Source organism: Vicugna pacos, chromosome 23 (assembly GCF_048564905.1).
Source record: "Vicugna pacos chromosome 23, VicPac4, whole genome shotgun sequence".
Taxonomy (NCBI): domain Eukaryota; kingdom Metazoa; phylum Chordata; class Mammalia; order Artiodactyla; family Camelidae; genus Vicugna; species Vicugna pacos.
Window position 1 is genome coordinate 30,923,720 of NC_133009.1, and position 25,382 is coordinate 30,949,101.

Here is a 25,382-nt window from a genome sequence, read left to right on the forward strand (position 1 = left end):
TTTCTAGACTAAACCTTATGCTTAGGCCTTTGAAAAAGGAAGTAAAAAGATTCAATTTATGTTTTAATAATACATCATTTCACATTAGCATGCTTATCAATTAACATGGCATACATGTTTTAGCTCATATTACTAATTTGATAACTTTGAAAGGTAGTGCACATAATATTTTGTGTTATTTGTAGATAAAGAAATGGAGACTTGAGATAATAACTGGTTTCCATCTCATTAGCTTACAGTTGGTGGAGCCAAGACTTAACCTGGTCCTCTAACCTCAGGTCTAAGCTTTCTGTGCAATTTATTCATTCATTCATTTAGCTTATTCCTAGAGGAACTCCTATATGTATAGGCATAACAACAGTGGGTAATGCAGACGCAGCCCCTGCCATCAAGCACTTTATAGCCTAGCAGTAGAGATAAAAATATTTAAGCTCTGATCTATAGTATAATAAGTGATATTTGAATTTTAGAAATAGATGCATCTTTGGGAACAAAAGTGAAGAATAATAATCTGGACTAGGGAGTAAGGGAAGATTTCTGGGAGAAATAAAGTCTGGGATAATCAGAATACTGCCCCTACTTCCAAACATCCACAGTCTACTCTCCCGAAACTGTGAGTAGGTTATGTGGCAAAGGGGAAATCAGACTGCTACTCAGCTAACTTTAAGATAGAGAGGTTATCCTGAATTAACTGGGAGGGGCCCAAAGTAACTAAAAGGATCATTAAAAATGGAGGAGAGAATCAGAGAGATGGCAGCATAAGAAAGACTTGGCCTGGCCATGTGGGCTTAAGATGGAGGAATGTGGCCACATAGCAAGGGATGCTGGCGCCCTCTCGAAACAAGAGAAGGAAATTCATTTCCTTCTAGAACCTCCAAAATAAATGCAGCACTACTGGCACCTTCATCTTAGTAGGAGACCCATGTTGGACTTCTGGCCCCCCGATCTACAAGATAATACATTTGTGTTGCGTTAAGCTATCAAGTTTACAGTAATTTGTTATAGCAGCAATAGAAGACTATTACAAACCCCTGTACTGAGACCTTCAATGTACTAATAAGAATCACGGCATTTCTATGAGGAATCAAACTAGCTCACTGTGACTTACAGAGTAAGAACCTGAATATCTGAGAAACTGGAGAAGAGTGAGGAGAGCTCGTGTGTAAAGAACTTTTTTTTATCACCCACAGTTTTGTCTTTCCTTGGCCACTGTTACCAGAGACCTGCTTGTAGGTCTGGAGCCCAAGAATGATTTGCTGACACCTGTAAGCCAGGTATCTGCTCAAGTCCAAGCTGAGCTTAAAGGCCTGAAGAAAAAGCAAGGTGCTATAATGGAGTAAAGAGTCTTGGAGGACATCAAAAGGGAATTTTTCAGTTATTTCTTGGTACAAGCTGGCTGTTGCAATTAGCACGCAATCACTTCAGCCCCTTTAAAAAGATTTTCTAAACTTCAAAGCTAGAAGAGATGCAAAATGGAGAAAATGTTTTACCAGTTGAAGGAAACTCATGTGCAGGAATCAGAGCTGAGAGTATGTTGATTATTATTCTTGTTTTTATTAATATTATTGGAAGTGAAAAGAGGGAAAGAAAATATAGTTGCAAAAATAGAATGTAAAAAAGCAAGGGGTAAAATGAAAATTTAAAACTTATAAGCAGAGAAGCAGCCAAAAGTTTGTATTTAGGAAGGTAACACTAGTGTTAAAGATTTAGGAGTAGAGAGTGAAAGGGAAGGGTAATCAAGCATTAGCGAGAAGTTGACCGTGAAAGAAGGTCTAAAGACTGTGAAGAAACGAAACACAGGGCCCCTGCCTCCAGCCCAATAGGTATTCTAGTGCTAAAACAATCACATATAATTATAGTAAAATCTGAAGGAACATCGCCATGCAAAAAACAGAAGAAGAATGACTGAACTTAAGGTAAGATTCCAGAAAGACTGTAAAGACTGTCTTGAGAAAAAGTGATGTTTGAGCTGAAGATGAGTCAAGCTGCTTCAGGAGAAGTGTGAATGAGAAGGAGACAGAGTCTCATAGAAAAGAGTATGGGCATGCTGCTTAATACAAGATCGATGTGTTGACCAATGTGCAGGTGGCTCAAGTTAGAATTTCCAGTGGAGAACAGCTCTAGGTCAAGATGAAGTCAAGAATGTGACCAAGAAAATGGCTGTTCAAGTAAACTGGAGGTGAATGTCATTACACATGAAAATGTAGAGCAGTTAAAGACTAGTATACGATGTACGTGGCCCAAATGGATGTTTAAATTAGCGCAAGATAACAGTCAAGACTTAAAGAAGCATGTATGGAGCCTGGTGATACAGTCTTGAGTAAATGTCGTGAAATGACCTCTCGGCCAATATCTTATGAAGAGGAGGCAGGGGGAAGATGGTCTGATGGTTTAAGCTTTAAAACAGCAGATGGCTTTATTCAAGGGCAGAGGAGATGCTGACAGCGAGGGAGTAATCATACGGGAGTGGTGGAAGGGAGTGAATTTAAGGTAAGGAAGGGTTTGTGAGAATCAGCTTCTCCTCCTTGAGTTGGCGGCAGGGGAGCGCGCTCCGGCGGTGTGCTAGGTGTGCATTACATCCGTAGAGGGTAAAGAAGCTACTGTGTGGGATGTTTATTTACTATGAAGTCAGATGTTCTGGAAGGCAGGGGGGAAACGCCAGGTAGGGAGCAGATGGAAGGGAAGTTGCTTCAGGAAAGAAGTAACACACTAACACCTGAGAGAACAGCACGGGATACAGACAGTCAGCCGTCTCTACCCAGGGGTCCTGCATTCCTGGATTCAACCAACCACAGATTTTAAACGCTTGAGGGGAAAAAATCCAGAAAGATTCAAAAAGCAAACTTTGAATTTGCTTGAACAGCAGATTTACATAGCAGCTATTTACATAGCATTTATACTGTATTTACAACTATTTACAAAGCATGTACATTGTATTAGGTATTGTAAGTAATCCAGAGAGGATTTAAAGTACACAAGAAGATGTGCACAGGTTATATGCAAATATTGTGCCGTTTTATAAAGGGACTTGAGCATCCAGATTTTGGTGTCCACAAGGAGTCCTGGAACCAGGCCGCAGTGGATACTGGGAGACGGCTGTGGTGAGCAGCTTGTGTTCTGGCAGCACTAAGCCACAATGGCTCTGGTGACCACATGAAGGATGAATGCAGAAATCTAGAAATCATAGGATGGAAAATTTTCTAGGGCCTATTTTAATAGACCAAATAAAAGATAATAAGTAACATCATGTTGCAGCAGGAATAAAGAAAGAAATAAGAGAATCAGTAAGTATTTGAATCTGTAAGATTTGGCCACTATAACCTGAGAGTACAAAAGGGAAAGGCAAAAAAAATTCTGATGCTACTATTCTAAGAAATTAGAAAGCGGATGGTGCTGATACAGAGACACACAAGATAATGAGTGAGTTTTGGAACACAGGGTGTTCATTTTTTCATTTACAAGCCTGAGGCACTAGGGACGTCTCAGAGGAGGTGAGATCTACCATATCATCTGAAACTTCGTTCTGGAGCTCAGGGATGAATCCGTACTTGCCAAAATCATCAACACACAGCTATGGTTACAGTCATTTTAATCATTTCTTGAGCACTTAAGTTTCAGGAAATGTTCTGAGCACTGGGGACACGGGTGAGGGAAAAAGAGACAAGGTCCCTAAACAAGGTCGTTTCAGATAGAAGAGTGATCATGTTCATAAATCCTGACAAACTCAGCATTATAAAGCTTAAGAATCACAGTGTGGGATCACTAAAATCTGAATTCCATTGTATTTTTAGGCAAAAACATATTAATGATAATATTCACCCTGAATGTAAGTTCTGAAAGAATTGCTGGGCTTATGCTAAATACATTCTGAATTCACCAATTTAAGCATTCTTTTGTGCTCAATATAAGCAAAAAAAGGGGGTCAATATAGAAAAATTGTTCATTGTTAATGGTTCGATTGTCTTTCATTTTGCTAAAATCTTGCCTTTCAAAAAGCAACTGCTCTCCACAGCAGCCCATCTAAGGATCTTTAGCTGAAGCAGGGCACATAGTAATTGTTGCTGAATTTTAGGCTGAAAAATGGATGTGGCTAGCATCACAACTTTCCCAATCTCAAACATCTCCAGGGTCGGTCAGCTGTCCTCAGTTTTTCTCACTTGTCTCAAACTTCCACAGAGCTCCCGCATTGTCCACAAATGGTCTCGCTTTCAATTTTATAGCAGAAATCGGGGACATTAGGGAGAAAGCCGCTCATATTCCTTACCTGCATTTTTCCAGCTGTCTGCAAACGGTCCCTCTGAGTCCTTTCTGCCCACCTGCCTCAGAGAAAGTGGCAATGTCCTCTTACTTTGTACCCTGTATGAGCTCTAACTCCCTGTCCCATCCTCAAGTCCTTTGTTCCATCAACGACCTGCTCCTGAATGTTCACTTGCGCTCTCTCTGCCACTCATTAGTTTCTTAGTTCATTAGAAAGTCACTTTGAAAAAAAAATCACATTGAACCATTTCCATTTTCCAAATATAGCACACGCCTTCATACAGCCATGCCTTTCCCCATTTCATTCCCCTCCCTGACATCCCTCTTCCTTACTTTTGCAGGTTTAAATCATACTTACCTTGTAACATTTTGACCTTAATTCCTCCTCAGTAAAATCTTTATTGTTCTCAATGGACAAAATCTTTGGCCCTGTTTTGTTCTTGCTACAATTGATTGATATTTCTATTTCTGTTACTTGTGTCATAAAATAATTTATCTGTTACATTTGGTCTCCCTCCTCCATGCAGGCAGAGTTCACGTGTAAGCAAAAATCAGTTCTGAGCACAAAGACTGGCATTTAAATGCTCAATATATTTTTGAAACAATGAATGAAAATACTATTCAAATAAAGCAAAGAAGATACACCTTCCCACTTTCTTTATATTGGTAAAAAATTCGACAAGAGAAGGTCTGCTCAGATTGATTATCTTAAGCTGGACCTTAAAGCTAGACTTCTTGGATTTTACAATCAATACAGTAATACCTGTCTTTGCATCTCTCCCTAAGAATCTTTCTTCATTTTTAGCTGAGCTCCCATCTCCATTCTAATTTTATGTGACTTTAATATTTTCAGTACTTTGGGATATATAATTCCACGGTTTGATAGTTTTGTTTCTATGAAGATCTTATTAAACTCAATATTTTTTGACTTGTTCCAATCTGCCCTTCACTTGTTTAGAAGAATGAGGCTGGAGAAATAATTTATCTCAAGTATTTTTTAATCCCATCAAGTTTTTTTTTTAAATAAATGTTGTATATTGTTACCAACTGTCCATGCAATTCAATCTTCCAAACTTCTTCTCAGGGTAAAGCACCCATTGAATAAAGGTTCTCCTTGTGTCTGGTGCTAACTGTGGCAGTAGAGAAAAATTTTTTAATTATTATAATATCTCCCTCCTCTCATTATTCTCTTGCATAAAAGAATAAAGATAAAGAGTATGTCAGGGTTAAATCTTTTGGAGAGATGCTTCACCCAAATTGATCTTTGAATCATGAAACTGGAAATTCTGACTGGTTCCTCTTTCCTAAAATGATCAGCGAGCCATGTGTTTCATTGCATCTTTCACTCATTCGATTAGGTGAACAGTTTTCATTATTTTACCTTATTGAATGAGTGAAAGCTTATTACCAGGAAGAATAAGACATTCTTTTGGTAAGCATATAATAATAATTATGATGATGATGATGATGATGATGATTAATTCTCGTCCTTTCTATGGCCCTGTTCTTGCTTGTCCCTCTGACTTTTTCTGGCTGGATAATCACAATCAGAACTTTAGGACATTCCTTGCCTGTGACTGGCTCGAATATGACACCTCCATTTAAATCCACCCTTTAGGACCTACACTCATGCACCTGGCTTCAGACCCTCTTCCTGACGCTAGGAACACCATGTATTTCCTTACTCTTTCTTCAACTCTTCATTGCTCTGTCCTTCTCTAGCACATCTTTTCCCCTCCACTGCCCTCATCTTGGGTTTTAATACAACTTCAAATTCCACTATCGCTCCTATCCCAAGATTGCTTTGTCTTTTTTTTTTTAAACTTATTTCCTTCCCTTACCAGAGGATTAAGCACCTCTTAATAGACACTCTATTGTATTTCTCTTTGTATATCTGATACTGAGCACTGGCCCAAGAACTTAGATGATGCCCTGAAAATAAATGAAAAATAAAGATGGTTAGAAAACAAAATAAATAATAGAAATTCCATAGTTCACTGTTTAAATCTTGCTCCTTGTGACCTTCCTGGGTATGTATGTTTTTATTGCCAAATTAAAGTTGAGCTTATAACAAATCATCCTTTAAGGTAAAAGCTAAATGTTTAGAAAAATAATGAAAGATCTTAGTGTTTTCCATGATGTGTCAGGAGCAAAGCTGGACTTCGTAGTTAGACAACATGACCTTCCCATCCTGTGACTCAAAATACTGACGAACAGGGTTAGGTCCGCAATCACAGAAGAATAAATCAAAGGTAATATCCACCATAAACTCAATAACCAACAACACGTATTAGAGGTGGAAGGAAATCATTACCGTTATATTATTCCCCTCAACTTGAACAAAACAATCGTGTTCTGAGTTAAGCTAAAAAAACAAACAAAACAAAATCTCTCAAAATACCTTCTCAACACATTTCCATTAACTATATATAAATTATATATAAAATAAAACTCCAAGGGAGAATTAGGTTTCCATATATTTTGAAAATCTTACAAAATGGTAGAATCAAGTATGTGTAATGAATGCTATCTTAAACATTAAAATTAGGCAAAGGTTATTCTTGATTAAGAAACAATAAAAATTTTCCAATTCCACTGGTCTGATATTTTAACTGACTAAACTAATTAGGACATTATTTATTCATTATCATTTTTCATGAAGTGTTCTTTCATTATCTTTGGAAACATTATGATGTCAAAAGATACCCTAAATGCATTTTTATATGAAAATAATTATGCAGCCTATTTTTACCTGAAGTTGATAGAACTATTAATATTTAAACACAGTTGGTTTTTCTATGGTGGTATGAAAACTTCACACCATTTGGAAAAGTTGTTACTTGCCATCGCGTTTAGTAGATTTTGTTTTAAAAACATATATTGTTTTCATGTTACATGCAGGGAACATGTAAGATGTACAGGCATTAGGTGGGTTTTCTCTGAAATTAATAAAACAGTGTTTTTAAAAGCTATTAACTACAAATATTTAAAGTCAACTACTCTTTAAATCAAAGATACTAAGACATTTCATATAATGCATCTAGAGAGTGGGGAATTTGAAAACTTCATGCAAATATAGTAGTTGACCCTGAAAATTTGCTCTGGACCTTACCCAATTCTGGGGTGAAGGGAGTGGGAGAAAGTCCTAGTAGGTCTGGGCAAATGTGAAGAGGATCAGTTCTCTGTCCTTAAACATGATCCAGGAAAGATGGCAAGGTTAGGGAAGCCCTTTGCTCTCGACTTTGCCTGGGAACAAAATAGCAGTCTGTGTTTAAGCAGATACACCTAAGAGTGCTCCACAGGGATTAGAATGTTTCTCATTCATGTTAGAGTGGCATGGATGTGACTAAGTAAGCAGACAGACCTGAAGAAAGAGGAATGACTTCCTAAAGGCTGAGAAAGGGAAATACCATAGAGTGACTTCTATCAGCTGAATATGGTGGTAAAGACATTTCAGCAGGTGCCAGTGCGAATCAACGATGATCCCAATAACCAGAAATAGTCCCCCCCATCTTCTGCCTCTAGGTGCTATGTCAACCTTCCAAACCCATTTCAGAGGAGGAAAGTAGGAATCCTGAATTGATTGGGTTTAAATTTCTGCTATCTAGCCAAATGGAAACTCCTGTTGAAATATAAATCTGATAAAAATAAAGTTACATTCCTCTTCTGCAGTTGTGTGGCTGTTAGCTGTGTAATCACTGTCATCACCACCATGTCCTGAGTGCTCATTTTGTTTCAAACAGTAATTAATTGCTTCAAATTAATCATCTCACTTAATCTGATGAACTCCTTTAAAATGCAGGTGATGTACCTCACACCTTTTTATATAAGCAAAGATCAGGATTAAGAAACTTGACCAAGTCATACTTTGAGGATCCAAGATCTTTACTAGGATTGTATTAATTCAAAACATTAACAGTTTGTTATTTAACATATTAATTAGCTCCAGGAGTTTAGATCAGCTACCAACAGAAGTACACAGATACACAGATGGGCTGTCATATGATACTGCCAACTCTTTTAGATATCTGTCCTGGTCAGTGAGAACTGAGTAAGGAGCAAAGGTAAGGAGGAGAACCACTTCTCCACCATAAATTTTTATCTAAAATTGGATTTTATTATTATTATCATCATTTTTCTGGTTAGCATAAAAACCAGATAGAAAACAGAAAGGCTATTAGGTCCTTTTTTCACAGCCTCAAAGAAGGTTGGGGATTAAAGTGATGACTTGAACTTAAAATGTAATTAACATGTTTAGCAGTCAGACGGGAGCCATGGAGATGCATGTTAAGAACCATAACATTTACAAAAGGAGGAAAAAAAAAAACACTTCTGTCTATTGCAGGTCTTCTCGCGAGGAATGGAGTATGATGGAGTAGTTTAACTTCTTTCAGTCTGATGAGATTTACCCAACTGAGTGAATAAAATAATAATACATGATTTAATATTTAACAGATAGCAAAACTTCATGTACTTCAGGGAAATGCTTAAAGGAAAATGGCACGTTTATACAAGGATTCTTTTCCATCTGTATGATGACTGGTTATTTAACTGTTCTTTGTGGTTGAGTATTATAACTCATGTCACTGAGATTACACAAAAAAGCAAGACAAACATGGCAGCATGACAGAATCATGAGACAGCTGCATAATTACTGCAAATGAAAGCCTTCAGTTACGTGTAAGAAGTTGTAAGAGAAAATCCCTCTGCAGTTTCCCAGCTTGAGTGTATAATAGTACGAAGTGATAAATTCTTAGCCTTTTTCGAAAAATATGTCGACAGTTTTAATAATCTGAATTCTAAATAAACAAATGAATAAAGCATGCTTAAAGGAAGGCAAATATACTATTAGAAGAGCATGCTTCTGGTATTATAGATAGGAACTCTGGACAAACAATAAGTAACTAATAAATGAATACAAATGACTGTTTCATGACTATTCATACATTAGGAATGGTTGAAATGGTTTTCAGCTGGTTTCACAATGCAAACAGTGGACGAAACATGTGGAAGAAATTGCTTGATCTAATCAAACGGTTTTTTTTTTTTTTATTATAATGCAAGCCACTAACTTGGTTTGGTAAGCAGCAAGGAAAAAAGATCATTTTTCAGTTGAGGGTATGGCTCAGTGGTAGAGTGCCTACTTAGCATGCCTGAGGTCCGAAGTTTAATCCCCAGTACCTCCACTGAAATATAAACAAATAAATCTAATTACTTCCCCACAATAAAACAAAGACTACAGTCTCTGATCTACAGTTATAAAATTTGAGTGATGTCTCAAGACTCAAAAGCAGGAAGGAAAAGACTTACAAGGAGGAGTTAAACATGAATAGGGTGAAAAGTAACATGGCAGTTTCCAAAATTATACTCTGTATAATTTGGGGTGATTGAGATCACAGGAGCCAACAACTTCACCTCAAGCCACTGAACACAAACATTTTTTCCCCTGAGAAATTACTGAATGTCATCAGTTATATCCAAGAAGCTATCCTGGGGGGAAAACTTAGCTTTGATAAATCACCAAAAAGTGTAGTATTTCATTCTGTTTCCAGAATATGATGACAAATATTGCTCTTGAAACATTTGCCAAAGTTTGGTAAGTGTTCCTCTTGATTTGTTTTTTTTGGGGAAAAAAAAAACTTGTGTAAATTACCTCATCAATAATATTTATTGCTACTAATTATCAAATATGTCTAAAATATAATTTGTAATATTTTAAATAACAGATATCAATGTTTATATAATTAGCCATATAAAAATACTTTAGAACCACAAAGCAGTTATTAACGCGATGACATTTTGTCGTAAGTTTAGTGAAATAAATTACCTCTAACTAACTGGAACTAGAAGAGACGCAAAGAAGCATTAAAAAATAGCAATACTGATGGCTTTTTTTAAATTGCAGTATGTTGTAATCAATAGGGTAGCCAGAGGGAAAAAGATTCAAAAACATGGGGAGTTTAATAAACAAAAATCTAATAACAAACTGTTTTTAGAGGATGGAAAGAAAAGGCTATCACATTAATCAATTTATGGTTTCTTTTTCAGTGTACTTGAATTTTAAAATAAAATAATTAAAAATTAAATAAAAAGTACATTGATAGGGCAAATATAAGAAAGTCACAAACCTCTAGCATGTTTGTGTGAAAGACTGATAGCCAGAGAGAAGTTTATGTTAAATATTGAAGGAAATAAAAAATAAACGTTAAAGTCACTTTGAGTAATAAAGAGATAGATACTGCTTTGGATGTGGTTCCAACTTCCTTAAAAAATGGTATTTAAATTGTTTGTTAGTTTTAGAGGGAATAAACTACACAAAAGGAAAATTATGGTGAGCAAGGATTTAGCTACTTTAAATTCCAGGTCTCGAATATTATTGCCTACTCTGCTGACAAATCGACTAACAGAGTAAAACTACAATCACCAAACACTGAGAAATAATATTCCAAAAGGGGTGAAGAAGAAACTTACACTGACCTCTAGAGACTGGGGCGGTGCTAGGAAGCAGCTATTCAAATTTCATACTGGAGAGTTTGATACCAAGTCCATGCAAACTTTTAATCAGAATCGTAAACTAATAGTTGATGTGTAAGAAGGGAGCATTCCTTAGGTGCTGACGTAAAGACTAGGCCACCCACGAAAGTCATCCTGAGTTAATCTGGCATACGAATCGACTCAGAAGCCAGTTACATAACATGCCTGTGTAACCACAGACTCAAAAAAAAATTAGTCCTTTTGCCGAGTCCCTTTGAAATTGTGTTTGTTACTTATCCTGCCCAGGTCCAAAAGTATTTTTATCATATCTTGTTTATACTCCTAACATGGATTCTATTATTCAAACATTTAAAAAGCCAATATAAACTAAACTATTTTGTAAAACTCAACCCTGTATGAGTCAAAAAACTCATTGAAAATAATGAACTCTTCTTCATTACTAATTGTCAGGGAAATTAAAGAAAGCAAACCCAAAAAACCACAATGAGATATCCCCTCACACCTGTTAGGATGGCTTTTATCAAAAAGACAAGAGATAACAAATGTTGGTGAGGATGGAGAGAAAAAAGACCCCTTACACACCATTGGTGGGAATGCAAATTGGTGCAGCCACTATGGACAACAGTTTAGTGGTTCCTCAAAACATTGGAAATTGGACTCCCATACATATGATCCAGCAATCCTGCTCCTGGCTATGTATCTGAAGGAATTGAAACCAGTATCTCAAAGTGATATCCCATGTTCATCGAAGCGTTATTCACAATAGCCAAGATATGAAGACAACCTAAGGATCTGTCAACAGATGAATGGATAAAGAACTTCCGGTGTGTATACACAAGGCAGTATTATTCAGCCATGAGAAAGAAGGAAATCCTGCCATTTGTGACATCATGAATGAATCTTGAAAGCATTATGAGATGAGTCAGACAGAGAAAGACAAATACTGCATGATATCACTTACATGTGGAATCTAAAAAAAAACCTAACAGAACAGAATGGTAGTTATCAGGGGTTGAGGTTTGAAGAGGAGCTGGAGAGATGTTTAAGAGTATAAACTTACAACTAGTAGATAAATAAGTTCTGGAGATCTAAAGCATAAGAAAGTGAGTAGAGTCAACAATGTTGTATCATAAGCTTCAAAACTGCCAAAAGACTAAATCTTAACTGTTCTCAACAAAAAGAAATGATAACTATATGACATCATAAAGGTGTTAACTAATGCTATCAAAAGGAACATATATGCCAAAAAAGAAATACATGAATTACATACGTGAGTGTGTATCTCTGTGTGGATTTGCACAGTGCCATCTGTTCTTTATCTCTTAGTTCTTTTACTACTGGAAGGTGGGAGAAAGTATGGCAGATGAGTGTCAAAGGGCAAACTGCCCCAACTAAAGGGAGCTATCATCAGGAGAACTTGAAGGTCATTGCCAAAACACTCATATTTGGCTGAACTGCTATGCTGTATGGTAACCAACTACTCATTATTCTTATTTCATGTTGATCACTCAACATTGTCAAGTGACTGTCCACTCTGACCACCTCCCACAGTATGCTCGAAGTGTGGATTTAAATCTAACCTGCTCTCCTTCAACAGTGTGCTCTCATCATTGGGAAGAGTAACCAAGCTTGAACTTGTAGCTTTCAGCATTCAGTGATGTCTTCTGGTAGAACGCCACCAGGAAAACAGTCCTTCCGGAAGCAATAGACCCCTTCTGTTGCCCCTGTCCTGCTTACATATTTCACATTTCCTTTCTGGCAATCCCTGACTGATTGGAAATAGTCACGTTTCTACATGCATCACAGACAAGGCATGCTTTCACAGTGATTAGTCAGTCTACTATGATTTCTCCAAGGGTAGTTAGTAACAATGAACCAGAGGATGCCTTAAAATAGAATATATGCTTCTCAATTTATCAAGACACTGAATTAAGACTCTCTTCAATCTGGATATGTTTCATTGTGAGGGGTTCTCCAGTGATTTGCTCCATTTTATGTTTTAATCCATCCATATACCTATACATTCATTTTCTTACACAAAATCTATTTCACACCTTCTTTGCACATAAAACTGTGTAAAAAAACTTGACACAAAGATGAAAAAAAACTGTTCTTTTCCTTAACTTGTTCTAAGTATATTTATTGATAATCATAATATCAATTATTAGCAAACATTAGCTGTTACCAAATGTTATTTTCAACATTTCTGGATGCTTGTTATAATCCTGACAGCACTAATTGATTTGTATAAACATTCTCATTTAACTCTTCTAACAGCTAAGGTAGACTTTTTTCCCCTGTAATTTTTTGATGAGAAAACCAAAGGACAAAAAATTTTTTAACTATCCCTAAATACACAGCTATTATAGAGTGAACCTGTGACTCAAGAACATTTAATATTCTGAAGCCTTTCTCTTAAAGTAAGTAGGGTGACCAAGTTTGTTAATGACTCTAAGCTTAGTAGACAGTTGTGTGGTGGGTGGCCAAATCCTAATTTCTTAAAATATCAGAAGAGTGACAGAACCAAAATAAAGATAAGTGTGGTTGCTGGGGGGAGGGGAGTAGGAAGGGATAAACTGGGAATTCGAGATTTGCAGATACTGACTGGTATATATGAAACAGATAAACAAGTTTATACTGTATAGCACAGGGAAATATATTCAATATCTTGTAGTAGCTTACAGTGAAAAAGAATATGAAAATGAACATATGCATCTCCATGTATGACTGAAGCATTGTGCTGTACACCAGAAATTGACACAACATTGTCAAGTGACTATATCTCAATAAAAAAGATAGTTAATAGCATAAAGGCAGCATATGCACATTTTAATAGAGTTGAACTAAATACTCATTTCTAATGATCAAACTATAGCATCACATTTTAAGGCATTTTTTTCACTATTTTTACTACTCTGTTTATGAAATGCTTATAGGGTTGAAAATGTATATAAATTACAGCTTCAAGATTATTTTCTAATGTAGGAATTACCTTAACAATATCCACAGCAACTGAGCATCAATGTCTATTTAAAACAATTCCTTGGAAAAGGAGATCGATTCTTCATAACAGAGCCTGATCTATATTGCGTGATCTTTCTGAAATCTATCCCTCTTCTTTCTAACTTCAACTCACTAATCCCAGTTCTGTCCTTTGAAGAACACATAATTCATTTACTCATGGATTCCACTGCACAGCCTGCAGATACTTGTAAGTCTCCATAAAGAACGCAATGAGATTCTCACTTCCAGAATAACTCCTTAGTTTAGCAGCACTGTATTATAAAAAGCACAATATTATTATTAGGGAACACTTGTCCTCCCCCCACCTGCTACCCCTCACATGCACACATAAGAACACCTAGGTCTTTAATTAATTCAGCAAATAATAAAAATGAAAATTTTAAAAATAAAAATTCTAGAAGCTTCAGGATAGGTCCCTACAAGGGCACCATACTAACAGGGCGGAGTGGTATAAGTAACTTGATTCTGTCCTCTGGTTTCACTTTCCCTTTGAATTTCTTGCTTTCAAAGGCTCCTGGCCAAGTAGTTTTGAAGAGTTGGACTCTTCCCTCTTTAAACCTATAGTCAAAAATATACGAGTTTTTTTTTTAATTTCCTCTTTCACAATTTAGAGAAAATCTGTATCTTTTCAAGTTTTTCCTAAAGGATGCCATTGTGAAAGCTTCTAATTCCATCATAGTCTGTGGGTTCTATTGTATTTTATATATGATTTGGGGGGAATAGAACCAGAGTGTATTTTCTCTTATTTATTGGAGATACATGACTCTTCTACTCTTGAATAATGTCACATTCTACCTACCACATATATCATAGAGAGGAAAATGCCCTGAAAATTGATCATGGCCCTTTCCTCACTTTATGTTTGAGCAAATTAATCTCTCAGGTATACTGTATTTCATTTAGGTGGTGATTTTTCTGGAAAATGGAAAGTATGAAATAAAGGTCTCTAAATTCCTGTGACTATTGCATAAGAATGTTAAAACACAAGTATCAGCAGCCCTTAAATATGAAGGTGATAGCTGATCTCATATGGGCAGGCTCAGGAAATTTCTTGAGATAGGACTATCTGAAAAGAAGAAACAGCAGTTTCTACAGAAAGAAGGGAGCATCAAAAACAAGAGAAGTGACCTCGTGGAAGGGACTTCCTGTGACCAATGGGCTTGATGAGTTTTGAAATTTTAGACCCAGTGTGATGACATCTCCTCCTTTATATTCTGATTTCTCCCTAACATTTCTTTTGACTCCTGTAAGTTTCCAGGAAAATTTAGCTAACCATAATTATCACTTAGTATTAGGGAAAGGAGGGAAGACTGGGTGAAAGATTTGGGCAAAGTGGAGCAGAAAGATCTGAATCAAAATTGGAAGGTCATGGTAAGATGCCTGGAAGAGAAACCAGGAGCGGAAATCCATGGAATGAAGTGAAGATCCACAACCAGCACCACTAAACACGTATCTTAGGATATTTCCTCAATGGTGGAAGCCACAGATTAAAGTCTTTTACTATTTCCTTCAAAGGATGAGTAATTCCAGAAAAAGAGGATTTTTAGGAATTCCCAAAGTTAGAAATAATAGGCTAGTATTAAAGATACTTATAAGGCATTTATTATACACTAAAACTTCATTCATTCATTCATTCATTAAAAATTACCTAACGTGATAGTTTCTTAATAATACATAAATGCTTACGGATTGAATGGTGTGAACCACAGACAGTTGAAGAAGGCATGTTAGGCTGGATGGATACTTAGTACAAGAGGACAGAACATGCTTCTTTATTCCAAAGCTTGTATAAAATCTTTTTCCCCCCAAAAAAGGTTCAAAGAATGTGTGACTGATTCAAGGTTTATTATAAATCTGAATCGAAATTTCCAAATATTTTCAAAGTAAACTCAAGATATTCTCAGGAAAATAATTACAACAGATTAAAAAATATATAATGTTATCAATGGGGAATCTTCATTATGGATGAGATTTAAAAATCCTCACAGCCAGTGCCCCTAAACTTGTCTAGTTCGTCTGTATCATGTACTTTGACAATTAAAGGTTTTTCCCTTTGATGTGTCAGTTGCAAACTCTAGAAACAGTGGGAGCTGAAACCTTCTTTCCCTCTCAGATGTGATACCTTGTAAGTAACAGAACTGCACTGTGATCCCAGGAGTACGAGGACTCTGTGATAATGAAGTAATCCTATCAGTGTAGGAAGCCTGGCATTTTAGAATCCAGCTGTATGATATATATTCAGGCAAATGGCTTTATTTCTGCTTCCCAACATTATAAACAAATGGTGACTGTCAAGATTCCATCAAGCTACAGTAGTCCCTGATTCCATAATTATTTTCCCTCATGGTTTGAATTGAAACTTCTGCAACCTCAGTAGTACACAGATGCATAACGGGTCTACTGAACGCTGCATCTGCAGTCATAGCCATGGGTTAACTGGGAGGTCCATAAAAGTTATGCTGAGATGCTTCTGATGCTATGAAGGGGCTCCAAGCAAAACTTACACCCCCACTTTCTTTTATAATAAATGATGTTAGGGGTTGAACACTTGAATGGATCCTGGAAGAAAGCCACAGAGATCAACACAAACATCAAGGGAACTAAAACAGCACAAGGAAAAATCCAAAGCTCCAGCTACTACACTGACATGAAAATACTATTCTCTACTCCAGAAAATGTAAATCTTACCGAGGCCTATGTGTATTTAATGAGAATGTTAGCATAAGATAAATATCACCGTGTATATTATTTACAAAGAGAACTTAGTTTGTAGAAAGATGAGTTCCTACAAATATGAGTGTAAATTAAAGCCAGTGTAGACAAAAATCACATGTAACAAGTTCTAACAAAAAGTGCTTTTTCTACAGCACATTCACAAAGTGAGTAATAATGTTCCACTAAATTGAAAAAGATTCTTTTTCTTCCTCCCTTCCTTCCTTCCTTCCTTCCTTTTTCTTTCTGCATCTCTCCACCTCTTCAATCTTTCCTTTATTTTTTGTAACTGTTTTTACCTAGAAAAACACCCACAAAGAGCACAATGAATATTTGATGAAATGACTTTAGAATTTCATGAATGCCAGCAAAAAGCAAGAGTTACATGTATTATTAAGTTATGCTAATAATAACAGCAGGCACTTTGGAAGGAGAGGAAGTTCTAACTGAGAGATCAGTCTCCGTGGACCATATGTTTAATGCTGAAGACTGTATGCCTATGTGCTAGATTTCTAGATGCTCAAAAAGAAGCCAAGATTCCCTCTGCCGCCCACACTCACTCTTATCCTAGAAAAAAGAAACTAACCTGAGTAGTGCCCTCCAGTTTCCTTTGCCTGTCAGCTTGCTAGTGTGTGTTGCCTTCTGTTGACCTTGAACTTGTTCACAGACTTGGACGCTATCGAAGGTCATGCTCAGATTTTTTTTAATTATCTCTTTTTAACTATGATAGTATCTACTTCTGGTCATAATTCCACATGAAACAGATCCTGCCACACGAAAAATAATTTTTTCTTGCCTAGTTTTGACTCCATTTCTTCAGTTTTGCAGTGACAGTTCCAAGTGGAATCACTCCATTTTGTTCACATAATAAGCCCTTCATCCAAGAATTCAAATATAACAAAACCGAGAAACTTGGCCTGATGTCTAGGGAAAACTATTGTGAGTTTAAGTTAGCAATATTACTGATTTAAGCAATTGAGGCAGCCTCCAAGGAGCCAGAAAACTTCAGAATATAGTAGGAACAACTTTTCTTTTGCTGTGATAGCTGAGGCTAGTCGAAAACTAGAAAGAACAGAATGTCTAAGACTAGCTCCTGAGGTAACATGATCCTTTGTTTAGTTTTAAAAAGTTAAAGACGACTAGAGAAAATGTAGCAACGTGGGTGGACCTAGAAAATATTATACTTAGTGAAGTCAGACAGAGAAAGACAAATAGTATATAATATCACTTATATGCAGAATCTAAACATAATACAAATGAATCCATATACAAAACAGAAACAGACTTACAGCCAGAGAAAACAAACTTATGCTACCAAAGAGGAGAAGGAAGGAGGGAGGTACAAATTAGTATGGGATTAAGAGATGCTCCCTACATAAAATAGGTAAGCAACAAGGATTTACTATATAGCACGGGAATTATATTCAATAGCTTGCAATAACCTATAACAGAGTATCATCGGAAGAAAATAGCTGAACCACTCTGCTGTACATTTGAAACTAACACAGCATCTGTCAATCAACTATACTCCAATGAAAGTATTAAAACAATTTTTAAAGATCACTAGAGGAAGTTAAGGACTCTGTATCTTGGATACTGAGAGAAGTATACATTTTTGGTATGTTGACAGTATGACTGAGGAGGCAAATTTTAAGTCTACGGAAAGTTAAGGCTTGCTTACCCTTTCAGCTCTCAATGTCCAGAAGAGAAAATAACGTATTTCTCATACGTTAACATAAACGTATTTATACCAGCACTGCCACTAGTTGTGATATTACACACATATATGGCGTTAACATATTTTCAGGACCAGAATATGTGAAGAAAACAAAAGATACACAGTAACACATAAGGGATGTTTGATTGGAACACGCTGAGTAGATTGCAAACACGTACTTGTTTTTCTGTATCAGTTTATAGTGCGTCTGCCGTGGTGTTACCTTTTCCAGGTGAGCTCTATCTTGCTTACCTGTACTCTCTGATAGGCATTATCCAAGAGCTCTGTAGAAATAATGACAGTCCTTCAATTTTAATGCAATATAATGCAATTTAGACTTAGAAATGGTCGGTAAGGAGCTAAGGAGAATGGCTTTGTAGAGGAACCTCCGTCTCCCAAAGGCTAAAGGGTACTCAGCAATGTATTCTTGCCGATAAAAGGGAACAGCTCTTGTTAATAGTTCCAAGGTGTGATAGCTGATTAAAGCAGGCAAATTGTGCAAGCAAGAACACATAAGGAGATTTGTCCATTTTTTCCCATCTATTTTCATCTATGAGGCTGGGTATAGCTGATCTTGAATGAAAAGAAAAATCTTCATTTTTCAGTGCTTAGACGAGGCAGCATGCCCGTCACCCTGAAAGAATGCTCCGCCACAAACCAATCTGCCTCCCCCTCCTTAGGACAGTGGCCTTTCAAAAGCTTCATAAAAATGGTTAATCTGCTTTGTCCCTGTTGCTCTTAAAGCTTCACAGGACACTTTGTAAAGCCTCAGCTGCACTGCGGATCGCCCTGCAGTGTCATTAAAACGGAGAGTATCTTGGGAAAAGGATTGTAATCCTAGACTATAAAAAAAAAAAACCCACAAAATCAAATTCTTTCCTTTCTATCTGGTAGAAACGCTGATTCCACTGAGGACTCCCACCTAACTTTCAACAGTATTTGTCCAACTTGTACCAAAATCACATCTCAAGTCATTGTGCTCGTGGCCTGGGAGAAAACCAGAAGGTAGCTTGGGAATCTAAGCTCAAGAGCAAAACACAGTCAGGCAAAGGAACGGACGGTGTTAAGGAGTAAATGCACACCTGTGAGCAGGAGTTCCTCTTTCTCCAGCCCAACAGCAGAAACGATGGAAATGCTTCCTGTGTGATGATTTCACGCGAGCTGTTCACGCCGTGTTGGACGCTGTCTATGGCCTGTCTGCCAACCTCTCCCCCACACTTTTATAAAAATATGAATAGCATCCAAACCCTTTCTCTAATAATACACTTCAGTTAGGCCTTTGTTCGGTCAGCCCGTAAGCAAACTGTCAGTTCTCCATTTCTCACCCTCAGAGGTGAGTATGTTTTACTTAGCTGAGGTATGTGTTAGATCAACACTTAGAGACACTATGTTGATATTTTGTGTGTCTGTGTGAATGTAAGACAGCAAAGGACCCCGAGTTAAACCAGACTTCTGTGTCCACTGGTCCAGCGCCTTCGGTGTCTAATGACAAAAGTCCTAGTGAAATTGGACTGACTAGACTTACTTGCCATTCTTGAGTACTAAGAAAAGAGTAGGAATGGCTATTTCTGTCACCACCTTTAAAAAAATGACTCATTGTGTTATTTTACATATCAGTTCTGTATCCCATGAGGAAATCAAAGATCAATAAAATCTTTGGATAAGAAAAACTTTTCATTCAATCTATAATGGGAGTCGTGACTGGCCTCTCAGTTAAGCTGCACGTATTGTGACTGCAGACGGGGAGAGGACTCGTGGACTTGAAAAGCTTATCGCTCAAGAATGAGGAAAGTGGAGGACACGCCCCAGGAGACATCTGTCAAACCACATCAGGTTTCAGATAGTCCTTCTCTGTGCTGTCCCCCCAAGAGCCAAGATTCTCCATTCCAGAATCAAGCGTTTGAGAATTCTGCCACAAAATAAAGTCCTTGAAGACATCACTTTCTGTTTTAGCTCAAAACACTGCCTTTTTGCTATGCCTTTATGTGGACTGGGTTCTCTCTCCCTGACTTATTACATGTCCCTAGAATTCAGTGGAAAATAGCCTAAGAGCTCTGAGTATGAACAACTTATACCAACCTTTCCTACGTACCAGTTGGCCAATCAAGACTACGGATTCCTGACAAGCATGTTCCAAAAATAGAAGACAGAGATTCAGTGTCCATACTGGGTACCACCATTTAAGCTCTTATTCGCTCCTTCACACAAGGCTCCTAGACTAGAGCCCTCCTTGGGCAGGAGATAACCAAATCTCTTGCGCCCTCTCAAAAACGTGAATGTGGGGTGCCACGGCAGTGCTCCTTTCAACGCCAATACTGGACCCTCTGCTCATCTCCTACAGTTACTCCCTAAGAGAAGGCTGAGTGGACTGCGTTCTGACTTAAGGACTCCAAGTGAGTAGATCCTGACAATGTAGGCTTCTGATACTCGCTTGTTCGTTCAAAAATTATTTTTGATATGTCCAGCTCTAGGAGATAAACCAGTTAACAGGAAAGACCAGAATCCCTGCTCTCATGCAGTTTACACACTATTGAGTAGAAATTATATTTAAGACGTTAGGGACAGAGGGACATGTCAGCACTTTTATCTGCTAAAGCCGAGTGATGGGCTCCAGCAGCGTAATGTGCAATCTGTGGTCCAGGCATCTGGAACTTAGAAGATCAACTGCCATCACGGTCCACAGGGAGGCAATCAGCCACTGGTTATTTCTGCTCTTCACTTTGGTAAGTTTAGCAAACACCACATCCTTTTTCATGTCAATTCATGGAGGACACTTGCATAACCTAATGCGACAACTTACACACAAACTAAATCTTAGTAGAAGAGATAATGGATCCTTGTTATAATATTTGTCATATTTGATTGGTGCAAAATCTCTCACAGCCCAATCACACATGATAGTCGATGACATTTAACACACTTGATATACCCATTATGTTTCTTTTGCACAAGGTCTTTAAACTATATTTTTCTGCATATTCCTTGGTATAAAACACTCCAAATCAATGTTATGTTCATTGTATAATTAATGCCACCCAGTCCATAAGCACATATCATGTAAAATATCTGGTGGCAACAATGACAAAATAATCTATGAATAAACTGCATATACACATTCACAGAAAGAATTTATCACTCTGGATTTCAAAGAAGTGCCTTTTGACCTGGTCTTACAAGATAACATTATTTTGAGATGGCAATGGAGATAGGAAAAAGAGGTAGACACAGCAAAGGTACGGAGCTGGAAAAAAAAACATACACAGAAATACAAACATAAATATACTGTTACAAACACATACATGTGGGCCATTGTCAGCAAGTAATATTAACCCTTTCCATTTTCTGCATTGTATTAGTTTGCTATTTCTACCGTAACAAATTACCACAAACTTAGTGGCTTAAAACAAGAGATATTTATTTTCTTTAAGTTTCACCAGTCAGAAGTCGAAAATGGGTCTCACCTGGTAAAATCAAACTGTTAGCAGGGCTGCCTGCTTCCCAGAAGTCAGACTGGAGGGTGCATTTCTGTGCTCTCTGCAGTTTCTAAAGGCTGCAAAATGTTTCTCTAAACCAGATTAAACTGAGTTTGAATCTGAATTCTGCTACTTTCTGTGGCATCTTGGGGAAGTCACTTAACCTCTCCAAGCTTCGGTTTACTCAAATACAAAATGGGAAGATAACATGCATTTTGCAAAAGTACTGTAGAGTATGACTTATAATGAAAATAAAGTGATTATTTAAATATCTGGTCTATAATATTTTTACTTCATTGTCATCATTACAATGAGAAGAGAAGAAGGAGGAAGGAGAAGAGGAGCGGGAGGAGATGGAAGAAAAAGAAGAAGAAAAAAGCACTATTATTATTATTATCATTATCATTATTCTTGTTATATTTGTTACTCAATTTATTAAAGGTGATAAAGTTAAGGAAATGGATGAAATTGCCAAGGGAGAGAGTTTCCACTGTCAATCACCAACTGCCTTTATAAGTCCTTTAATTTCCTTTATACAGCCAAAGGATAACATAATGAAATTATTTCCACTCAAAATGAAATGGGAAGAATAAGACTCAGATATCATACTAGAGGGCAGATTTCTCCTTATTAATATCCAGAGGCATAAGCTTTTCCTCCCAGACTTGCTCATAAATCCATATTGCCTAAAAGACTGTCTTCCTAGGTGTTTTTTTATCCAAGTACAGTCAGTTACAATGTGTCAGTTTCTGGTGACACAATGTCCTGGTCATACATATACATACATATACTTATTTTCATATTCTTTTTCATTAAAGGTTATTACAAGATAGTCAAAATAGTTCCCTGTGCTCTACACTAAGCATTTTAATGTAATAATTTAATTATAAGAGAAGGACAAAGTATACTGTAGCAATGATATACCATATTATGAGTAGCTCTTGTGTTCATGAGCAAATACCACAGATAATACGCATCAACAGAGAATTGTTAGAGCAGATACGTGGTGAAGGCATTGTGTTCACCAAGATCAAACGTGATGCCCTTCAATCTCAATTGTGAAGAACCTTCAGCCATTACTGAATAAAGAGGATGTTCTGAAAATAAAACTGGAGAGTAACTACTGTCTTTGAGCATTTTCTGTTTGACATTGTGCCAATCGTTTAATGTACATTAATTTATTTCTCTTAAGAGTTTGTCACCTTATTATTCCCAGTTTTGAGCTGGGGAAAGTGAGAGACAGAGAAGATACATAAAAACTGTAAAGTCACACAGCTGAAAGGTGTTAAGCTTGATGATTAACTCAAGGCAACTTGACACCAAAAAGGTGATCCAGCTTCTATTGCTAAATTGATCCCCAACAGTACCATCTCAAAACCTTTTGAGTGCAAATATAAGCAGTAAAGATTTGATCATCTACTAACGGCTATGGTCTGGATATTTATGTCTCCCCAAAATTCGTATGTTGAAACCTAGGGTCCAGTATGATGATACTGGGAGGCAATTATGTCATGACAGCTTAGCTGTCATGAATGAGATCTGTGTCCTTATCAAAGAGGCCCCTTCTGCAATGTGACAGACAAGAAGTCTGCAATCTGGAAGAGGCCCTCCCCCAACCATTCTGGCACCCTGATCTCAGACTTCCAACCTCCAGAACCGTTAGAAAAAATTTTCTGCTGTTTGTAAGCCACTCAATCTGTAGTATTTCATTACAGCAGTCTGAACAGATGAAGACGGCTATGATCTTCAGTTCATGTTTTTTACTCAGTATTTTTTTCATTCATTTGTAACAAAAATGAAATTCAGCAGTCACACTCCTTGCAATTTTCCCAAAGGAGTTGAAAATATATGTCCACACAAAAATCTGTGTAGATTGCTTATAGCAGCTTCAGTCAGAACTGTCAAAACTTGGAAGCAACCAAGATATCCCTCAGTAGATGAATGGATAAATAAACTGTGGTATATCTAGACAATGGGATGTTACTCAGTGCTAAAAAGAAATGAGCTATCAAGCCATAAAAAGACATGCAGAAAACATAAATGCATATTGCTAAGTGAAAGAAGCCAATCTGTATAAAGACTACATAATGTATGATTCCAACTATATGACATTCTGAGGGGGAAAAAAACCAATGGAGACAGTAAAAAGATCAGAAGTTGCAGGAGTAGGGGTGGGAAAAGACCAACAGACAGAGCACAGAGAATTTTAGGACTGTAAAAATACTCTGTATGATATTATAATGATGGATATAAATTATTATACATTTATCCAAACCCATAGAATGGACAACACCAGTAGTGAACCTTAAGGTAAACTACAGACTTTGGGAGATGATGATGTATCAATGTAGATTCATCCTTGGGAAACAAAGGTACCACTCTGGTGGTGATGTTCATAATGGGGGAAGCTGTGCATGTGTGGGGGCAGAGGGTTTATGGGAAATATCTGTACCTCCCTCTCAATTTTGTTGTAAACCTAAAACTTCTCTGAAAAAAACAGAATCTTAAAAAGATGAATTTCATCATCATGACATTCTTAGAGAACGCTTTTGGGGGGGTAATCTCGATTTCCTCTCCCATTCATCTTGAAAAATGTAATGAAAATGAGACCACAAAGAAAAGAATGTGTATAAAATCAAATGCTCACTGATGATCAATCATACACGAACCTCTTAGCTATGAAGTGGTTGAAAAGTTTAGCATAATAAATAACCCAGCTCAATAATGATAGTAATGGGCATAGTATTAAATTATTACCAGTCATAGGATAAAGTTCAAATATTTGAACAATTTAGCATTATTATAACCTATATGCCATCAGTGACCTATGGGAGTAGAAACTTAGAAGGGACTATTATGACAGGGTGATAAAGAGCACTAATTTGAAGTAGAAGCAGTGAGCACTGTGTGAATTATATAATTGGCTTTAATATAATTGTATTGAATATACATTACATACATGGTCATAAAAATTGTCGCAAGTGATTAATGATTCTCTAAATCACGGTATGAATTTCAGATCATATTACTGAGTCCATTAGCCCACAAAGTATTTTACTCATGATCTTTGTTCCTTTAGATGAAGATTCAATGTCATATTCACTTTGCAGATTGTAAACATTTGGACTCACAGATCTGGAAGGGCCCTCAGTAAGTCTGCTTCTCTCTCCACCTCTCACTGACCAGTTGTGTACTTCAATCATTCCAGAAAAAGATACTTAGATCTTCTCTGGAGAAGGGATTCAAGATTTCCAAGTCCAGAGCGTTCAAACTTTACAAACTCAAAAAATGCCAATTCATCCATGAAACGAAACAATCGTTTACAGCCCAGAATAGGAGTGAAACCAAGAACTGGAGTCAGGAAGACGGATTTAGGGAATCTTAAATTATTTCCTCCTCCTGCCTCCCCTCCTTTCTTTTCAGTCTTCAAAGCCATTTTTGTTTGGAGACACAATATTATTAGTTGTGTTAGTAACTTATATATAGCTTTTTTCATTTATAGTGTATATCGATTAAAATAGAAAGTGTTAATTTAGAATTAGAAAACATGAAAAAATTATGCAAATTTTGCAAGTTCCGAAGCTTATTCATAAAACAAGGTAACCTAATTTGAAAAATCTGTCATGAATTGAATTAAGTTACTAAGTCAAGCACAGAATATCTTACCCTGAGAAAAACCAGTAATCTTTAAGATATGTGGAACA

At 36.9% G+C, this 25,382-nt stretch overlaps 1 protein-coding gene and 1 non-coding gene across 3 annotated transcripts in view; one reads left to right on the forward strand and one right to left on the reverse strand.

The window, feature by feature from the left end:
• The window catches only part of BRINP3 (BMP/retinoic acid inducible neural specific 3), a 335,533-nt gene that overhangs the window by 197,268 nt on the left and 112,883 nt on the right, over positions 1-25,382 (reverse strand). The gene's annotated exons all lie outside the window — the stretch shown is intronic.
• Positions 1,072-1,136, forward strand: LOC116285276 (small nucleolar RNA SNORD29). Its single transcript, XR_004194941.1, has one exon. It is a non-coding gene; the product is annotated as a small nucleolar RNA SNORD29 (small nucleolar RNA).